We start from the raw sequence: 20,487 nt of genomic DNA on the forward strand, positions 1-20,487 counted from the left end.
AGTGGCACACTCATTCCCGAAAAGTAATTTTTTTTTAAAGTGATAGTTAAGCTCCATGACAACAGAAGAATACTAACACGTAAATTAATACTGGAGGAAAAATGCATTAAAAGTTCCGAGCGATCCGCTTAACTCAAGAATGTGCGCTACGCTGCAAACATCTCTATATCACAACCACACACAAAAATAATAAAAGCTCCTCAAAAGAGCAACAGCTGTAAATGCATTACCTCCTTGTCAAGAAGCGACAATACATTAAAAGGCGTGCGAAAAACATTGGTATCCGTAACTGCTAAGCCCAGCGTGTAATTTAAATGGCAAGACACGCGTGTGATTCACCAGCTCATCGTAGTTAACAGAGGCGCCTTGCCTGTTTACAACGGCAGACAGCGCCTGAGATAATCTCACGTACTTCAAAAAAAGGCGGGAAAGGCGGCGCGCAGAACACAGCTCTGACGCGGCCGTTCAAATTTCAGATGCCAGCGTGCCTGCAAAATTTAGCACGTGGGCCGCTTCTGCTACGAGTGCATTACTCTACGGCCGCGTGGCGGCCGTGCAAATTCCCTACTCCGGCCAGCGCGTGCGGAACACGTGGTCGGGATGAAAGAAGAAGATAAAGCGAAAATAGACATGCTCTGTATCCTTTGCGCACACATCTGCACTCGGCAATTTACAACCTTACTGAAACACACTTTAAAAAATTCCTAAGAGGCTTCTGCAGCAGCGGATTGAATAACTCTTTTTTGTTCATATTATAGAAATGACACACTCGTCGGGAAATAAATTTCGTAACATCACAGCACGATAACAGCGACGATTTCCAACACACGAGAGCGCACCCGCAACGAAAACACGTGGGAGAAATTTGTAGTGAGAGTGTCTATTTTTGCAGCCCGGCTAATCGGTGACAATTCTTGAATGAGAAAATAGTCGGAACGGGGCAACGTTTCTAACATGTGTGGAAGAGGTGAAGCCAGCTCGTGCGAAGCATTAAAATTGTTGTTAATAATCACGTACCTGGAGAAGAAAGCGGCCCCTCCCAGCAGAGCAACGGCAAGCCAGTCCGGCGACAGTCCACACAACCTCAACAACGGCTGGCTAACGACTGACTGAGGCGCGCGCCCGCTGGCTCAGTATAAAACATCACTTCCCTCCCTCCCTCGCCCCCCCCACTCGCTGCGCGGACTGCCCCCCACCCTCCCTCCGCCGTGCCTAAGGCGCTGCGTGCCGCGGCTACCTGAACCACGCGCCCAAAACGCACGTCTCCTTTCCTTTCCTCGCGCACAACACGTCACATTGAGCCACCGTCACAGCCAGCGGTAGGCTCTCGGCAGTACTAACTGCCCACTTCGCTTAGCTCAGCATGTTGATGTTCGCAGCTGTCCAGAAGACCTACGTGCGTATCTCTACGAACTGCAGACGGAATGCGGCAGAGTGAAAAAAGAATAAATAAGCAGAGAAAACTATATTTTTTTCAGTGGCATCCGGGATATACCATACAAGTGCCGATAACAGGTTGGTCAGTTAAGAGCGAATGAAATGTCACGTAACTAGTATAAGAACCACTAGATACTGTAAAAGAGCGATGCACTTGCAAACACTATATGATAATCTTAATGTCATAGATCTTATGTTATTAATATAGTGTCAGACACAGAAGACATAAAAAAGGCGAAACTTTTCTGCGTAATCCATAGGCGCCGGAGCAATGGGAGGGGGCTTACGGGAGGGGGTGGCAAGAGGGAACACTTACCCCTCCCGGACTATGGGGTATTACAAAATTCTCGAGGATTTCTAGTAATGACTGCCTGCGGCCTTACTATATCGAAGACCCGAGCGCGATGGTAGATACCCTTGTTTTTAAGGTTTTCTTTTGTTCCTCCGTTATGAGGTGTATTAATTAGCACCTTTTCCTAATTAATGCTATCCAACAGGATTTTCTCCATTGTTCTGATTTTTTCTCTGTTTCAGATTCTTAATTTTCAGTGAGAATCTGACTTCACTGATACAGGTATTTGAATAAAAATATTTCTTGTTAATATCTCGTTGAATACGCTGGATTTGATCATGTATTAATGGTGTAATTTCAGATATTCGAATAATTCTGGCGGCATTATTATTCATATTAATAATACATATATATGTAGCTAGTAAATGCTAATGAAATGTGCCTACTATTTCGGTATGAAAGTAATCAAACTAAAAACCATGAACCTTTATTTAGCTACACACAGAACACAGGAGTATTTCACAGTGGTTTCCATTTCGCGCCAAATCGGATCTTTCTTCCCGAGTACGCCTAGAGGATTATAACACGGCTCTGAAACATGGCTCTGCCGTTGTTCAGGAAGAACAGATATGTTGCGGTGTGGTGGTCAGATTAGCTCAAATGGTTCAAATGGCTCTGAGCACTATGGGACTTAACATCTATGGTCATCAGTCCCCTAGAACTTAGAACTACTTAAACCTAACTAACCTAAGGACATCACACAACACCCAGTCATCGGTCAGATTAGTAATAGAATCAAATGAAGACAGTTCCTCTCGAAATTTTTATTTGTCTATTAAACCAATCCTAATTAATCACATTGCATAGTGATACTGACAGCACACTCGTAGAAAATTTCGTATAGGTAGATATCGAGGATGTAGCGTTGGTGAAAGTAGAGGAATTTAGATTGATTCTGACAATAAATTAGGCTCGAACAACTGATCAGAATCTTTAGTACTAATTTTGTATATCAATGATAAGAGTGGGGTGTAATATTTCTTTAAAAAGAAGGAAGGCTGCAAAGACGAACACAGTTTAACTCGGTCGATTACGAGGTCATTATTATAGAAGCAGCGTACACTCGAACTGAAGAAGATTAGGGAAGGAGATAGACCGTGCCTACTTCAAAAGTACCATCGTTGTGGTGAAACGAAGAAAAATCTAAATCTGGACTGCCGGCCAAGAATCCGAAAAACACTACCTCCGAATGTGAGTGCAGTGTCTTAATCAATGCACACGGCAACTATTTTTGATGAGTTAAAATACTGCAAGTCATTAAATAATTAGCTCATCCTTGTCATTCTATTACTGTTCATCCTTATTTTCGGCTTACTTCGTAATTCCAGCATGCACTACGTTCACAACGGCAGAGCCATGTTTCAGAGCCGTGTTATAATCCTCTAGGCGTACTCGGGAAGAAAGATCCGATTTGGCGCGAAATGGAAACCACTGTGAAAATCCGATAGAACTTTGCACAGATGCGTTGCGCAGTGTCTTCAGTGAGCCTGTAGATCGCTTCACGTCGCTCTTTTCAGTTCAGAGTGCAAAGTGCTCACGTAAAAATTCCTAATACAACAGTGTCTCCCGCCAAGTATGCGGATCTGGTGAGAGATTTCGCCTGAAGCTATGCAGCCCATAAAACATAACTGTCATGCTGCTCTTTCTTCAAGACAATTCTCAGCCGCATTCTGCAGGGGCAATGAAGACGTTCCTGCAGCGATTTCGATGGGAAGTGTTTGATCACGCACAATACAGCCCTTCATTGGTTCCCTCGGATGTTTACCTCTCCTCACATGAACCGCTGGCTACGAAGACAACATTTTGGCACAAACAACGAAAGGCAGACCAGAGTAGAGAATTGGCGGACAGCATAGGCGGCTGCTTTCTGTGACGAGGGTACTGGAAAGTTTGTACAAAGCTACGACAAATGTCTTAAGTCGGAATGGCGACAATTTAGAGAGGTAGCTGTAAGGTGGGACGAACTGTTATGAAGAAAAAAATTTTGATTTTGACTGTGGTTTCCATTTCGCGACCGATTGACCTTACTTTCTGAACAGCCATCGTATTTATCTCTGGTGGAATCTATCCAGTGTAAAAAAAAAAAAAAGGCGATAGTAACGTGGGTGCCATGTATAGTACTGAACAAAATTTATTACATAAAAATTTAAAATCCTTGTTTGACGTAAATATAGTTCATAATGCTCTAGTGTGTGACTGAAACGGCAAAACAATGCGATATTCCTCAAGAACTACGTTACTGCACTATTTGTGACACTGACATGCGAAGTTCGCTCGTTGCAGTCACGTTATGCTGCCCCTTTAGAAGTTCTACATTGCAAGCCATAGTTCTTTATCTTTGCGAAACATATTCTCAACCTATTGGGCCCCTTTACGTTGGACATTCCACTTATTCCCTACCTGGTAACTATCCTTCAGGTTCCCTCCGCGCATCAAGGGGATCGCTCTCAGTACCCATAGACCTACTCTGGAGCTCAAAGAGCCGGTGATGAGAACAATATTTTCCACGATCCCAATGAGGATCTTACAGAGAGCCACCTGTTGAACTCAATTTGTTTTTACCATTAATCCTTTTAGTATTTGTGGTTACCAGGTACAGCCGAACTGTTTTTATATACACTGATTTTGCGAAAAGCCTCTTCATCTCTGTGTGACTTCTGCAACCGACATCCATTTGAACCTTCTTACTCTGTTCATGTATTGATCTCATTCTCTACAGGATACCCATACTCCCCTCCCTTACAAAATTGACTATTCTTTGATGCCCCAGCATCCCTTCTTTCAGTAAAGTTGTCATGAATTTCTTTTTTCCCCAATTTCATTCTGTACCTCCCCATTACTTATTCGATCTACCCGTCTTATCTTCAGCATTCTTCTGCAGAACCTCATTTCTAAAGCTTCCATTCTCTTCTCTCCTGAAATGCTTATCGTTCATGTTTCACTTCCGTACATGGCTACACTCCAGACAAATACCTTAAGTTCTGTTCTTCCAATTCCCCACCTCACTAATTTTCACTACATGTTACAACTACGTACCCGTTTCCCGTTTTAAAATCTCTAACCTACCTACCCGATTAAAACTCCGTCCGAACAGCCCTTGGAAGACCCAACGGTACCAACCGGCCGCCGTGTCATCCTCAGCCCACAGGTGTCACTAGATGCGGATATGCCGGGGCATGTGGTCAGCACACCGTTCTCCCGGCTGTGGGGTGTCAGTTTACGAGACCGGAGCCACTATTTATCAGTTAAGTAGCTCCTCAGCTTGCCTCACAAGGGCTGAGTGCACCCCGCTTGCCAACAGCGCTCGGCAGACCGGATGGTCACCCATCCAAGTGCTAGCCCAACCCGACAGCGCTTAACATCAGTGATCTGATGGAACCGGTGTTACCACTGCGGCAAGGCCGTTGGCACCTACCCGATTAAGGGACCTAGAATTCCACACTCCGACTCATAGAATGCCAGTTTAGTTTTTCATGATTATAGCGTCCTGCTGAGTAGTCACGGCCAGAGATCCGAACAAGGATCTATTTTACCTTCGGAATATTTTATCGAACTACTTTTTCCAGAGAGTGTCATAATCTTCTAAATATTCAGTGGAGCAGGAATTCGTTGGTAAAAATTAAATTTGCCTTAGCTTTCAACTGTTCACAGTACCAGCATAGCAAGGTCACGTTGGCTAATGCTACAAGGCCAGATCAGTCAATCTTCCACACTGTCGTCTCTTCAAGTACTGACGAGGCTGCTGCCCCTTTCGAGGAACCAAAGGTTAGTCTGACCTCTCCACTGATCCCCTTCCATTACGCTTGCACCTATGCTACGGCTATCCGTTTTGTTGAGGCACGCAGGCTACCCCATCTCAGCAAGGTCCATAGTTCATCACTTAAAAAGGGACTTGTATTGTGCCATTTCACTTAAAAAGAGAACTGTATTGTGCCCATCATCATATGGGCCCATCACGTGCCGTGACGGTTTAGGATTCTATTGGGTACACAAGCCGATACTTTTGATCCGTGCAGCCGGTAATTTGGATGTCAGAGGTAACAATTCTCTTACGTTTGGTGGCAGTGCGCTATCTTCGTACCTTCTGTGATCTTATCTTCCAACAAGATAACAGGAGACCGCATATTGCCCGTTCTGTCCTGAGGTACCTTGACGCAGAGGGTGTTGCCCTGATTAGAACGTTCTCCAGATCTCTCACCTACTGACTGACGGAAGACTGGCATTCCATCACTCGCCAGCCGCCATGATTCATGAATTCTAGCACAGAGTTAAAGTAGCTTTGAATAACGACCCATCTCTGCCATACAATTTCAGTTCAATTCGACACACAGCCGTATTATACCTGTTGTTCATAGTAATGGCAGCACTGTGTATTAAATTTCTCCTCCTGTACGCCTTCAAAACACAATTTTAATAAGTATTCTTCCACTATTACTGTCTACTCACAATAAATAAATTTTCGTCACTTTCTACCGTTTCCGATGTTGCAGTTCTAATAAGCAGCAGTGTAATATGCTGACGAACTTAAGTTGGCCATAAGTAGCTTGGAGTACTGACCTAGTATCATAAGAATGCCTTCACGGAAGTTAGTAAGTCTGACTTGTTTGTCCATGGCCCTCCCACGACGCTGGTGGAGCTTCTCTGAATAATGGAAAGCTTCATAAGAGTACGAGAGGTCGCCATTTTCTGGACCCTTGCGAAGGGAAGTAAGATCTGTCGGGATCAGCACGCGGAGTGTAATTGTCAGTATAGAGTAGACGAAATTTTTGAAGGTTACAACAATGTTGGCACCTTCAGCTGCTTAAAATATTTAAATGAATATCGCTCTATTTCATTATTGTGCTATGTTATCGCTCGCCTGACGAATAGAACGTCGTTGGATAATAATGTGAGGCTTCTGATAAGTACTAGGGCATTCAGTAATTAATGCGACACGTTTTTTTTCCTGAAAGGATTCCAATGCACCATGTTAGTCCCCACTCTTTTGCCCACAAAAACCTGTTTTTCAACACTATCTCCGTTTAATGCGACGGCCTTACACCACCTTACTTGGGGGCCTGTATGCCCGCATGGCACCACTGTACTGGTCAAAGTCGGAGCCAGCGTCGAGCTGCGTCAGTGGCCTCCCCGTCATCCACGTGCTGTCGCTTCCTGCGGAGTGCATCCCTCATTGGGCCAAACAGATGGAAGTCAGGAAGTGCGAGATCCGGGCTGTAGGATGGATTAGGAAGGCCAGGCCAATTAATTTCTGCAAGCTCCCTCTGTGCACAGGCTTGTGCGAGGGCTTGCGTTGTCATGGAGAAGGAGAAGTTAATAAAAAACGGCAATATACCAGAATGCTGCTGTAATCGTTAATTGTTAGACGGTTTACATTATCAATAGGCCTATTTCCGCATTATCGCCATCTTCAGGCTGTCTACAATCACACACGCTTCTTTATATCTAATAACAACTTTGTTTAACCGTGTGCTAGTATTTACTTCCATATTGCATCGTTGCGCTGTCGCTGTCTTATTATCTTATTGTTGCATAGGGTCGTTCCACTGCATCTAAATATTTAACTTAATTATCTCTATTAACTGCTGCTGTTCCGGGCGACCTCTGTGGCCGAGCGGTTCTAGGCGCTTCAGTCTGGGACCGCGCGACCGCTACGTCGCAGGTTCGAATCCTGCCTCGGGCATGGAAGTGTGTTATGGCCTTAGGTTGGTAAGGTTTAAGTAGTTATACGTTCTAGGGGACTGATGACCTCAGATGTTAAGTCCCATAGTGCTCAGAGCCATTTGAACCATTTTGCAGTTGTTCGCAAATGTAAGCTAGGTCTCTTATCACTTTATATACTGTTGTGGTTTTGACAGCTACGATTGACAGCTAATCCAGCGATGCTGTATTGTTACAATATGTTTATTCATTTGCCTATGTATCGTAATCATCTGTGGCGTGGTGTTATAATCTTCTTTACATTTTTGTAGTGTATATACATCTGTGTTTTTATTTTGTTATGACAAACCCGAATCGAGTTGTATGATTTCAGAAAACTTATCTAGAAAATTTTTGTGTTTTAGCCCCCTTTGCTCGTTCAATGTTTTATCAGGGTCTGTCCGAGAGTGAATATACATTTTAATTTCTTCCAAAACGTTCATTTTAAATCCCTTTGGCATTATATGTAAGATTTTCATAGCGTTCGTTATGTGATCAGCTTCATGATTTTCTGTTTTTATATGATTGAAGAACGTGGATTGGTTTGTGTCGCTAATTCTTGTGTGTTCTCTGTTTCTAATCTCAAAGTTTCTGCCTCTCCGTCCTATATAGAATTTATCACAATTCTCAAACTTATTTTATATATGCCTGGTTGTGTGCGTAGTGATAGTTATGTTTTATCGTAATGGATTAGCGTATTTGTTTCTGGTTCGGAGTGATAGACCCATTTTTCATCGTCTGTGACGATGTTCGACAAAAAACTGTCACGATCAGCCTCGTAAAGCGCAAGCAGTACCGCTCAGATGGTCCTTCGCTGCTCTTTACGGGCTTCTATTAGGTGGCGAAGAAGCCAGCGCGCACACACCTTTGGGTACCGCAACTGGTGGATGAATGTACTAGTGCTGACGGCCGGAGTTGCCCCTTGGGCATGGATGTGTGTGATGTCCTTAGGTTAGTTAGGTTTAATTCGTTCTAAGTTCTAGGGGACTGATGACCTCAGACGTTACGTCCCATAGTGCTCAGAGCCATTTGAACAATTTGTATTAGCACTACCAGCGGAGGCGTCCAGTTTTGCAGCGAGGTGATTGTGATCCGTCAGTCACCTCGAATGAGAGTGTCCGCTCGCTACAACATTGCGGCAGTCACAGCTGTGTGCGGCCGCTAGGCACGCGGGAGTTCGGACGGGTTTTCGCGACCTTGTTGCGATTATGACAGACGTCTCGTCCAACGATTCACCGTACTTTTGTTCACTGCTAAGTCTCTATAGACATTCTGTAAACGCCTATGAATATCTACGATGCTCTGGTTTTCCACCAAATGAAATTCAGTGACACCTCTCAGCTTGGAGCGAACCTCTGTTAAAGACGGCCGGCCGGAGTGGCCGTGCGGTTCTAGGCGCTACAGTCTGGAACCGAGCGACCGCTACGGTCGCAGGTTCGAATCCTGCCTCGGGCATGGCTGTGTGTGATGTCCTTAGGTTAGTTAGGTTTAATTCGTTCTAAGTTCTAGGGGACTGATGACCTCAGAAGTTATGTCGCATAGTGCTCAGAGCCATTTGAACCATTTGTTAAAGACGCCATTTTGAAGGCTAGTGCTACCATCTGTAGAAACTTCATGAAAATCTAGGGGCTGAAGCTGGAATATTTCTCTATGTCCCACGTCATATTCCGCATTTTTTCAACCGAAACTGGCCGAGATAAAAATGTGCTGCGTTACTTATTCAACGTCACTCGCTCATGAGATTGATATCCTCAGTAACTCTGTAGCATTTGCTTGTGACAACTGTATTGTTGAAAGTCTGCATCGTTATCTGTTCTTAATGAATAACCGTAAACTGTAAGACAGGAACTGTTTTCTTTCTACCAAGAATTATATTAACAGGGGTTGGACAAAAATATGGAAACAACAGGGCTTGGACAAATATATGGAGATATCGGGAGAAACGCATGCCTGAACGTAACTGAAGATGCTAGCCGAGGCTGAGTGTTTCGCTGGTGCCGCGCGGGATTAGCCGAGCGGTCTCGCGCGCTGCAGTCATGGACTGTGCGGCTGGTCCTGGCGGAGGTTCGAGTCCTCCCCGGGCATGGGTGTGTGTGTTTGTCCTTAGGATAATTTAGGTTAAGTAGTGTGTAAGGTTAGGGACTGATGACCTTAGCAGTTAAGTCCCATAAGATTTCACACACATTTGAACATTTGTTTCACTGGTGTAGCTGACCACGAATGGCACTTGTGCAATGCTCTCTATTCGTTGTAAGTGTCGTTCGTGGTCAGAACAGTGTTCTGTGCAGTTGTAAGCTATGTGAATGCGAACGTGGGCAAATTGTTGGTGCTCGCATGATGGGTGCCTCCTTAACCAGGGTCGTCGAAGTGCTTCGTGTTTCAGGAGGCACCGTATTGAAGATTGACACCGCATACAGGGCTGGGCTGTTTTGGGAGAGGAGACCAGACAGCGAGGTCATCTGTCACATCGGATTAGGGAAGGATGGGAAAGGAAGTCGGCCGTGCCCTTTGAAAGGAACCATCCCGGCATTTGCCTGGACGATTTAGGGAAACCACGGAAAACCTAAATCAGGATGGCCGGACGCGGGATTGAACCGTCGTCCTCCCGAATGCGAGTCAAGTGTGCTAACCACTGCGCCACCTCGTTCGTCCCGCATACAGGAGAAGCAGAAAAACACCTCCCCTAAGTCAAGACGTGAACGAAACTGTATGTTGAACGATCGTAAAGGACGATTATTGATGATGATTGCGACCAAAATTAAGTGGACAACAGCTCTGAAAGTCACTACAGAACTAAATGTTGTACTCGCAAACACTGTCAGCATCGAAACAATAGGAAAGTAGCTCCATAAGCAGGAAATTGCAGAGCCAACTTGAATTCCAGAACCACTCAACCGTAATGCAGATGTTGTAACGGGAAAACCTGGTAGCAAGGCCCTAAAACCTGAACTATGGAGCAATGGAAGAATGTCATTTTGTCTTATGAGACTTGCTTCACACTGTTTGCAACTTCTGGTCTAGTTTACGTGCCAAAAATGAAACATGGCGCAGCGCGGGATTAGCCGAGCGGTCTAGGCGCTGCGGTTTTGGACTGTGCGGCTGGTCACGGCGGAGGTTCGAGTCCTCCCTCGGGCATGGGTGTGTGTGCTTGTCCTTAGGATAATTTAGGTTAAGTAGAGTGTAAGCTTAGGGACTGATGACCTTAGCAGTTAAGTCCCATAAGATCTCACACACATTTGAACATTTTTTTGAAACATGGCGGGTGATGATTTGGGCTACCATGGTATCCCATGCGTCCCATGGTTACTTTGCAAGGCTGCATTAATCGAAAGGAGTACATGAACCAATTTGGCTGATCAGGTCCCTCCCATGATATATTGCTTCCTAAACCGTATTAGGCCTGGTAATGTGTTATGCTTTTGATGTTTTCATAGTTTTGTCCGACTCCTGTATTTACAGTTCCGTTTAGGAATGGATCGTCGGAAAAGTGACTGCTTTCAAGCCTATGTAAGAGCTGAGTTAGTCTACTTTTATCTTGACCGTCTCCACAGGAGGAAAATTTAAAGTTTTCAGGAATACGCGTGGATTCTTACCTGTTCTTGTGTTTGCATAACATTGCGGTAGTCATTATTCATGCACTTGCCACTTACTATTTTTCAAAGCATTTGTTATATTCTCGCGAAACGTACACAAAGTGACCCCGATTTGTGGTCGTCTGACGCTTTCTGTCTTCGTCAGTTCTTCAGCATACTCTGCTATCTAGTCATCTACAGTCGTATTTTATGTATTGAGCGTTTTTACTTGATTTCTGTTGTGTGACAGCTTATCTCGATATCCATTCTTTCGTCATCCATGCGGCGACTCAAAGGTGGAACCGTAATACGTTCTTACCCTATGAAAAAATTTCGGATGACGAAATTCAGCCGGCCGCGGTGGTCTAGCGGTTCTCGGCGCGCAGTCCGGAACCGCGCGACTGCTACGATCGCAGGTTCGAATCCTGCCTCGGGCATGGATGTGTGTGATGTCCTTAGGTTAGTTAGGTTTAAGTAGTTCTAAGTTCTAGGGGACTGATGACCACAGTAGTTAAGTCCGATAGTGCTCAGAGCCATTTGAACGAAATTCAGTGTTTACGACATCTATGCGTCACCGTCACTCAGTATTAGTATCATCACTGAGTGACTCTAAACGTCCATACGAGAAGCTTAGTAATGTGAATTTCTCTGAGTTAAGAGCGAATCCTACATTGTCGTTTTCAGGTAGGTAACATGTAACTCAGTTTCCCTCACAGCTATATTGGGAAAATGTGTTAGTACGGAATGCAAAGTACTAATACTACTATCGCAGCAAATCACTTATCCTTACGTCCCAGTCGTATAGGCGTATCGTCATCAACAATATATTTGCAGTATTCCAAGGAAGCATACGTGATTCTGTGACATTGTCACAAACTTTCAAGGATGACAGAAAAGCCGGCCGGTGTGGCCGAGCGGTTCTAGGCACTACAGTCTAGAACCGCGCGACCGCTACGGTCGCAGGTTCGATTCCTGCCTCGGGCATGGAAGTGTGTGATGTCTTTAGGTTAGTTAGGTTTAAGTAGTTCTAAGTTCTAGGGGACTGATGACCTCAGAAGTTAAGTACCATAGTGCTCAGAGCCATTTGAACCATTTGATGACAGAAAAGGGTAACTGTATCAATGTGAGGTTCCTTGCTCTTTGTTTCCCGTATTTTGAGAACTGGTAATATGTACAAAAACAAGGAAAAAAGTGCAGTATAAGTGGGCTATAAGGTGCATGCATTAAGAAATATGAGCACTTCTTAATCTTTGTTATTGTGAAACACATCTCTTCTACTGAATAAGTTCTCAGCTCTTAAGGTACGCATTTTAAGGCCCACGTTCACTGGAATTTTTGTTTGGTTTTGGTTCATACTACCTCCTCCCAAAACATGGGAAGCAAAGAGCTTGCAGTAGGAGATGTCCACTGTCAAAGGTATCAGAACGACTTTCGCTTATAACTTTCTATTCGGTCATTTCCCAACCAGGGTCCCTTAACTCAAAGCGGTATATTTACTCTCCTCTCTCACCCGCGATACCCACATCTGACATATCCGAGAATGTGATTTGCGTTCTCAGCTCGTATAAAGATGACGCAAGGAATGATGTCGAGTTTCACCCACAAAATTTCGGAAATTTTTCGGGGATATTTTCTGAGTATTATCGTGCAACGGACCCATGGTCTCCAGTGGATCGGTACAGAGTAATTCTACCTCTGTTTATTTTTGTATTTGTATTGCATGAAAATATTGCACAACAGTCCAAATGTCGACGCTAAGTGCTGAGTGTTTTGTTTAGGAACAAACTTGGTCGATTCAGCAACAGTACTTGCTGGCGACAGCAGTAATATCCGTTTTTTCTCTTTTCCATCAAGCTTGCCCTCAGTACTTCACGTTTTTGTGTCGATTGTGTTTCCCCCCCCCCCCCATGAACCTAGCCGTTGGTGGGGAGGCTTGCGTGCCTCAGCAATACAGATGGCCGTACCGTAGGTGCAACCACAACGGAGGGGTATCTGTTGAGAGGCCAGACAAACATGTGGTTCCTGAAGAGGGGCAGCAGCCTTTTCAGTAGTTGCAGGGGCAACAGTCTGGATGATTGACTGATCTGGCCTTGTAACATTAACCAAAACGGCCTTGCTGTGCTGGTACTGCGAACGGCTGAAAGCAAGGGGAAACTACAGCCGTAATTTTTCCCGAGGACATGCAGCTTTACTGTATGATTAAATGATGATGGCGTCCTCTTGGGTAAAATATTCCGGAGGTAAAATAGTCCCCCATTCGGGTCTCCGGGCGGGAACTACTCAAGAGGACGTCGTTATCAGGAGAAAGAAAACTGGCGTTCTACGGATCGGAGCGTGGAATGTCAGATCCCTTAATCGGGCAGGTAGGTTAGAAAATTTAAAAAGGGAAATGGACAGGTTAAAGTTAGATATAGTGGGAATTAGTGAAGTTCGGTGGCAGGAGGAACACGACTTTTGGTCAGGTTATTACAGGGTTATAAATACAAAATCAGATAGGGGTAATGCAGGAGTAGGTTTAATAATGAATAAAAAAATAGGAGTGCGGGTTAGCTACTACAAACAGCATAGTGAACGCATTATTGTGGTGAAGATAGACACAAAGCCCATACCTACTACAGTAGTACAAGTTTATATGGCAACTAGCTCTGCAGATGATGAAGAAATAGATGAAATGTATGACGAGATAAAAGAAATTATTCAGGTAGTGAAGGGAGACGAAAATTTAATAGTCATGGGCGACTGGAATTCGTCAGTAGGAAAAGGGAGAGAAGGAAACATAGTAGGTGAATATGGATTGGGGGGAAGAAATGAAAGCGGAAGCCGCCTTGTAGAATTTTGCACAGAGCATAACTTAATCATAGCTAACACCTGGTTCAAGAATCATAAAAGAAGGTTGTATACCTGGAAGAATCCTGGAGATACTAAAAGGTATCAGATAGATTATATAATGGTAAGACAGAGATTTAGGAACCAGGTTTTAAATTGTAAGACATTTCCAGGGGCAGATGTGGACTCTGACCACAATCTATTGGTTATGAACTGCAGATTGAAACTGAAGAAACTGCAAAAAGGTGGGAATTTAAGGAGATGGGACCTGGATAAACTGACTAAACCAGAGGTTGTACAGAGTTTCAGGGAGAGCATAAGGGAACAATTGACAGGAATGGGGGAAGGAAATATAGTAGAAGAAGAATGGGTAGCTCTGAGGGATGAAGTAGTGAAGGCAGCAGACGATCAAGTAGGTAAAAAGACGAGGGCTAATAGAAACCCTTGGGTAACAGAAGAAATATTGAATTTAATTGATGAAAGGAGAAAATATAAAAATGCAGTAAATGAAGCAGGCAAAAAGGAATACAAACGTCTCAAAAATGAGATCGACAGGAAGTGCAAAATGGCTAATCAGGGATGGCTAGAGGACAAATGTAAGGATGTAGAGGCTTGTCTCACAAGGGTAAGATAGATACTGCCTACAGGAAAATTAAAGAGACCTTTGGAGAGAAGAGAATCACTTGTATGAATATCAAGAGCTCAGATGGCAACCCAGTTCTAAGCAAAGAAGGGAACGCAGAAAGGTGGAAGGAGTATATAGAAGGTTTATACAAGGGCGATGTACTTGAGGACAATATTATGGAAATGGAAGAGGATGTAGATGAAGACTAAATGGGAGATAAGATACTGCGTGAAGAGTTTGACAGAGCACTGAAAGACCTGAGTCGAAACAAGGCCCCGGGAGTAGACAACATTCCATTAGAACTACTGATGGCCTTGGGAGAGCCAGTCATGACAAAACTCTACCATCTGGTGAGCAAGATGTATGAGACAGGCGAAATACCCTCAGACTTCAAGAAGAATATAATAATTCCAATCCCAAAGAAAGCAGGTGTTGACAGATGTGAAAATTACCGAACTATCAGTTTAATAAGTCACAGCTGCAAAATACTAACACGAATTCTTTACAGACGAATGGAAAAACTGGTAGAAGCGGACCTCGGGGAAGATCAGTTTGGATTCCGTAGAAATGCTGGAACACGTGAGGCAATACTAACCTTACGACTTATCTTAGAAGAAAGATTAAGAAAAGGCAAACCTACGTTTCTAGCATTTGTAGACTTAGAGAAAGCTTTTGACAATGTTAACTGGAATACTCTCTTTCAAATTCTGAAGGTGGCAGGGGTAAAATACAGGGAGCGAAAGGCTATTTACAATTTGTACAGAAACCAGATGGCAGTTATAAGAGTTGAGGGGCATGAAAGGGAAGCAGTGGTTGGGAAAGGAGTGAGACAGGGTTGTAGCCTGTCCGCGATGTTATTCAATCTGTATATTGAGCAAGCAGTAAAGGAAACAAAAGAAAAATTCGGAGTAGGTATTAAAATTCATGGAGAAGAAGTAAAAACTTTGAGGTTCGCCGATGACATTGTAATTCTGTCAGAGACAGCAAAGGACTTGGAAGAGCAGTTGAACGGAATGGACAGTGTCCTGAAAGGAGGATATAAGATGAACATCAACAAAAGCAAAACGAGGATAATGGAATGTAGTCAAATTAAATCTGGTGATCCTGAGGGAATTAGATTAGGAAATGAGACACTTAAAGTAGTAAAGGAGTTTTGCTATTTAGGTAGTAAAATAACTGATGATGGTCGAAGTAGAGAGGATATAAAATGTAGACTGGCAATGGCAAGGAAATCGTTTCTGAAGAAGAGAAATTTGTTAACATCGAGTATAGATATAAGTGTCAGGAAGTCGTTTCTGAAAGTATTTGTGTGGAGTGTAGCCATGTATGGAAGTGAAACATGGACGATAACTAGTTTGGACAAGAAGAGAATAGAAGCTTTCGAAATGTGGTGCTATAGAAGAATGCTAAAGATAAGGTGGGTAGATCACGTAACTAATGAGGAGGTATTGAATAGGATTGGGGAGAAGAGAAGTTTGTGGCACAACTTGACTAGAAGAAGGGATCAGTTGGTAGGACATGTTATGAGGCATCAAGGGATCACAAATTTAGCATTGGAGAGCAGCGTGGAGGGTAAAAATCGTAGAGGGAGACCAAGGGACGAATACACTAAGCAGATTCAGAAGGATGTAGGTTGCAGTAAGTACTGGGAGATGAAGAAGGTTGCACAGGATAGAGTAGCATGAAGAGCTGCATCAAACCAGTCTCAGGACTGAAGACCACAACTACAACACATGTTTTTCCCGGAAGTGTTTGTGGTGTGTTAACAGCTATGCAAAGCTGTTTGGATAGATTTATTGATGAAGGTTTGAGCTACGTTCACATCGTGCATGGCTTCATTGAATACAATGAAATAGCGGCACAATGACGCTATGCTGAGCTGTTATCGCAGCGACGGGAAGCACATCACAGTACTTTTAGATCTTAGGGTCGATACATTACTCCGTCTCTGTGTTTCGCGTTGTACGTTTTCGTGACTGCATGTTACAGGCTTTTCGTTGTTGTCACAGACTCAAAGATAGTTGAAGTGATGAACGGAATAGATCATAATTATATTACTACTCTGTAACGAGCCAGCTGAGACCACGAGTCCTTTATAGCCAACCACTCACATAATATCCCTGTGCAAGCTCGTAATTTTTTTTTCGGCGGAGACAGGGATTACCCTTTAGACAAATATCCTCGTTCAGTAATTGTAAGTATATTCAGAATGGCTTAGACAATATATCATCCTCGAATGACAGCCTGTTATAAATCTAAAACAAGTGCGCGTAAGAGAAAAAATACAGTAGCTTTCTTTAGCGGCTTTAATGGTATGTGACAGGAGTCAGTAAGCGTGGTTATATATCTAGACATGGCGTATTAAACGAGTCTGAAGTAAGAAGAAGAGGACATAAATCCATTTGGAAGGAATGGAAATGGAAAACTTAAGAGTCGATGAATAGCTTTTGGGAAAGTAAAGCGTAACCGTGACCTGTAGATGGTAATATTTCCTGCCCTTCTAAGGACCGCTAACCAGAACATAGACTAAGAAGATTTCTGTATTGAATCACAACCATTTGATTCTGAATCATCTCTTTTACCTACCGTAGGTCATAATGAAGTGCTCCAGTTTAAGAAAATTCTGTACAATGAGATGACAAAAGTCATGGGAGACCTGTTACACTGGTCGGCGTGGCCGACCGGTTCTAGGCGCTCCAGTCTGGAACCGCGCGACCGCTACGGTCGCAGGTTCGAATCCTGCCTCGGGCATTAATGTGTGTATTATGTCCTTAGGTTAGTTAGGTTTAAGTAGTTCTAAGTTTCTAGGGGACTGATGACCTCCGATGTTAAGTCCCATAGTGCTCAGACCCATTTGAACCATTTTTGAACCTCTTAATATCATGTCAACTCTCCTTATACCCGGCGAGGCGCAGGAACTCGACGTGGCGTCGACTCGACAAGCCGTTGGAAGTCCCCTGCAGAAATACTGAACCATGCTGCCTCTACAGCCGTCCATAGTTATGAAAGTGTTGCCGGAACAAGATTTTGTGCAATAACTGATATCTCGATTATGTCCCATAAATGTTCCATGGAATTCATGTCGGATTATCTGGGTGGGCAAATCACTCACTCGAAATGTCCAGAATGTTCTTCAAATGAATTGCAAACAATTGCGGCCCAGTGACATGGCACATTGTCATCTATAAAAAATCCATCGTTGTTTAGGAATATGAAGCCCATGAAAGGCAGCAAATCGTCTCCAAGTAGCCATTTGCAGTCAATGATCGGTTCAGTTGGACAAGATGACCCAATCCATTCCATGTAAACACACTCCACTCCATTATGGAGCCACCAACAGCTTGCACACTGCCTTGTTGAGAACTTGACTCCATTTAGCAACCGAAATTGGGACTCATCTGATCTGGCCACGGTTTTCCAGTCGTCTAGGGTCCAACCGATGTGGTCACGAGCCCAGAAGAAGCGCTGCTGGGGATGCCGCGCTGTTGGCAAAGGCACGTTGGTGCTTTGCTGCGATAGCTCTTCACAGCCGAATTTCGCCGCTTTGTCCTAACGGATACGTTCGTCGTACGTTACCCCACATTGATTTCTGCATTTCACGTAGTGTTGCCTGTCTATTAGCACTGAGAACTAAATGCAAATGCCGTTGCTTTCGGGCGTTAAGGGAAGGCCTTTAGTCGCTGCGTTGTCCATGGTGAAAGGTATTGGTATTGGTATTCTCGGGACACTCTTGACAATGTGGATCTCGGAATATTGAGTCTCCTAACGTTTTCCAATATGGAATGTCCCATGCATCTGGCTTCAGTTACAATTCCGCGTTCCAAGTATGTTAATTACTGTCGTGCGGCCATAATAACGACGGAAACCTTTTCACATGAATCACCAGCGTTCAGATGACAATTCAACCAATACACTGTCCTTTCATAGCTCGTGTACTCGATACTATCGCCATCTGTATACGTGCATATCGCTACCCCATAACTTGTGTCACTTCAGTGTAAAGCTCCCTCAACTCTTTCAAGTTTGTGTTGAAGGAAAAAAAAAAATCTATTCTGAAGATACAGAATTCTCTTTTGTATTCATGTTTTTGCAATAACTCCGTGATATGGCGTGTAAAGTTAAATTAATATGATAGGCAGTAATAGACTTTTTACAGATTTGTCTGCAGAATGAATGGCTCTACTCCAGTTCGGATTACAGCATCTACGTTGAGACGTGGAACACCTACATCAGCCAGGACGTGAAGGACGTTCGAAAGCGTTAACAGTTGAAACATGTGAAAAAATGGCCAAGGAATGCTGCTCAAATGATGAGTATAATAGCTCAAGGGAAAGGAAAACGGTAATGCCGTGAACAGATATCGAGATACAACTCAAAAAATGGCTCTGAACACTATGGGACTTAACATCTGTGGTCATCAGTCCCCTAGAACTTAGAACTGCTTAAACCTAAATAACATAAGGACATCACACACATCCATGCCCGAGGCAGGATTCGAACCTGCGAGCGTAGCAGTCACGCGGTTCCAGACTGAAGCGCCTAGAACCGCACGGGCATACCGGCCGGCGAGATACAACTGACTACGAAGCATAGCACTGATGGAAGGGGTAGAGGACCCAAAAAAAACGATCTGGGATGAAATACCTCCAGCTGCTAGAAACTTGCCTATGTTGCAGAAGCTGTTGTAGTGGATGGACTGGAAACTGGTGTGGAAAAGATCGATGCGTAAAGTGTCCACTGTCCTCTTCAGACTTGAGTAATTTTTATGACAAATATTCCACTTGCCGTGATGTCCATGGTGTGTTCAAATGTGGGTGAAATCTTATGGGACTTGAAACTACTAATGTCATCAGTCCCTAAGCTGACACACTACTTAACCTAAATTATCCTAAGGACAAGTGTGGAAAAGATCGATGCGTAAAGTGTCCACTGTCCTCTTCAGACTTGAGTAATTTTTATGACAAATATTCCACTTGCCGTGATGTCCATGGTGTGTTCAAATGTGGGTGAAATCTTATGGGACTTGAAACTACTAAGGTCATCAGTCCCTAAGCTGACACACTACTTAACCTAAATTATCCTAAGGACAAACACACACACCCATGCCCGAGGGAGGACTCGAACCTCCGCCGGGACCAGCCGCTCAGTCCATGACTGTAGCGCCCTAGACCGCTGCGTCCATGGTGTGAAGAATACAATGTCAGTCATGGATTTTGACGAGAATTTTGTTTGTATGAATGAAATTCCCAGTCTCTCAACGTCATCTAGGTCTAGGAAGAGATTGTTGGTGGGCGGATGGGGGGAGGGGTGCAGCTTTTACTGTAGATTAATGTTTATCATTCACTGTAGCAGTATGAGCCTTAAACACTGTATGGGATAGTACGATGAGGTACCCCACGCACTACCCCGATTGTGCACTGTGCAACGTAGTACCCGTACAGGATAATATGGTGTGGTATACGAACGCGATAGCCGGGTTATGTGGTGCATGGCGCGATATCCCCGACGTGCTGCCCAGACTATGCAGCATGCGGCGTGATACCCAGACACAAGACCCAGATTAGATGGGGGCGAGGGATGGGGTGGGGGAAGGCGGGAGGGAAGGCGGCTGTCAGCCTCACACATTTGTATGGCTCACCTGTAAATATTTTAATTTTTCGACAACCACGTTTCTGCAGTGAGTACTGACAATTTCTGGTTGCCTGCCTCAGGGGTAACTTTCATTCAGTGGCAGTGAGTGAATTACGAAACTTGAAGTTGATAATAGTAATTACTTAGATCACTTCGCGACTGTGGAGGGGAAACATAATCATAAAGGGTCATAAAGACGTGTGAGGGTTATAGCTTAGCCAAAAAGTTGATAGATTCTTAAGGGAAAAATAGTTTATTGAAATCCATTCAACTGACAGTAATTCATTAAAATAGATTCACATAAAAAAGTGGTTACCATTCCCCCCAAATGGCTGAGTTGTAATGAC

The 20,487-nt window shown here is 43.9% G+C and overlaps 1 protein-coding gene across 2 annotated transcripts in view; it reads right to left on the reverse strand.

The window, feature by feature from the left end:
• LOC124721613 (elongation of very long chain fatty acids protein AAEL008004-like) overlaps window positions 1–1,110 on the reverse strand; it is a 653,067-nt gene extending 651,957 nt beyond the window's left edge. For both annotated transcript variants that reach the window (XM_047246670.1, XM_047246668.1), the window contains exon 1: window positions 1,018–1,110. The gene's annotated coding sequence lies outside the window, so the exon portion shown is untranslated. The remainder of the gene's footprint in view (window positions 1–1,017) is intronic.
• Window positions 1,111–20,487: the final 19,377 nt, after the last annotated feature.

Source organism: Schistocerca piceifrons, chromosome X, assembly GCF_021461385.2.
Source record: "Schistocerca piceifrons isolate TAMUIC-IGC-003096 chromosome X, iqSchPice1.1, whole genome shotgun sequence".
In the NCBI taxonomy this organism is placed as follows: Eukaryota; Metazoa; Arthropoda; class Insecta; order Orthoptera; family Acrididae; genus Schistocerca; species Schistocerca piceifrons.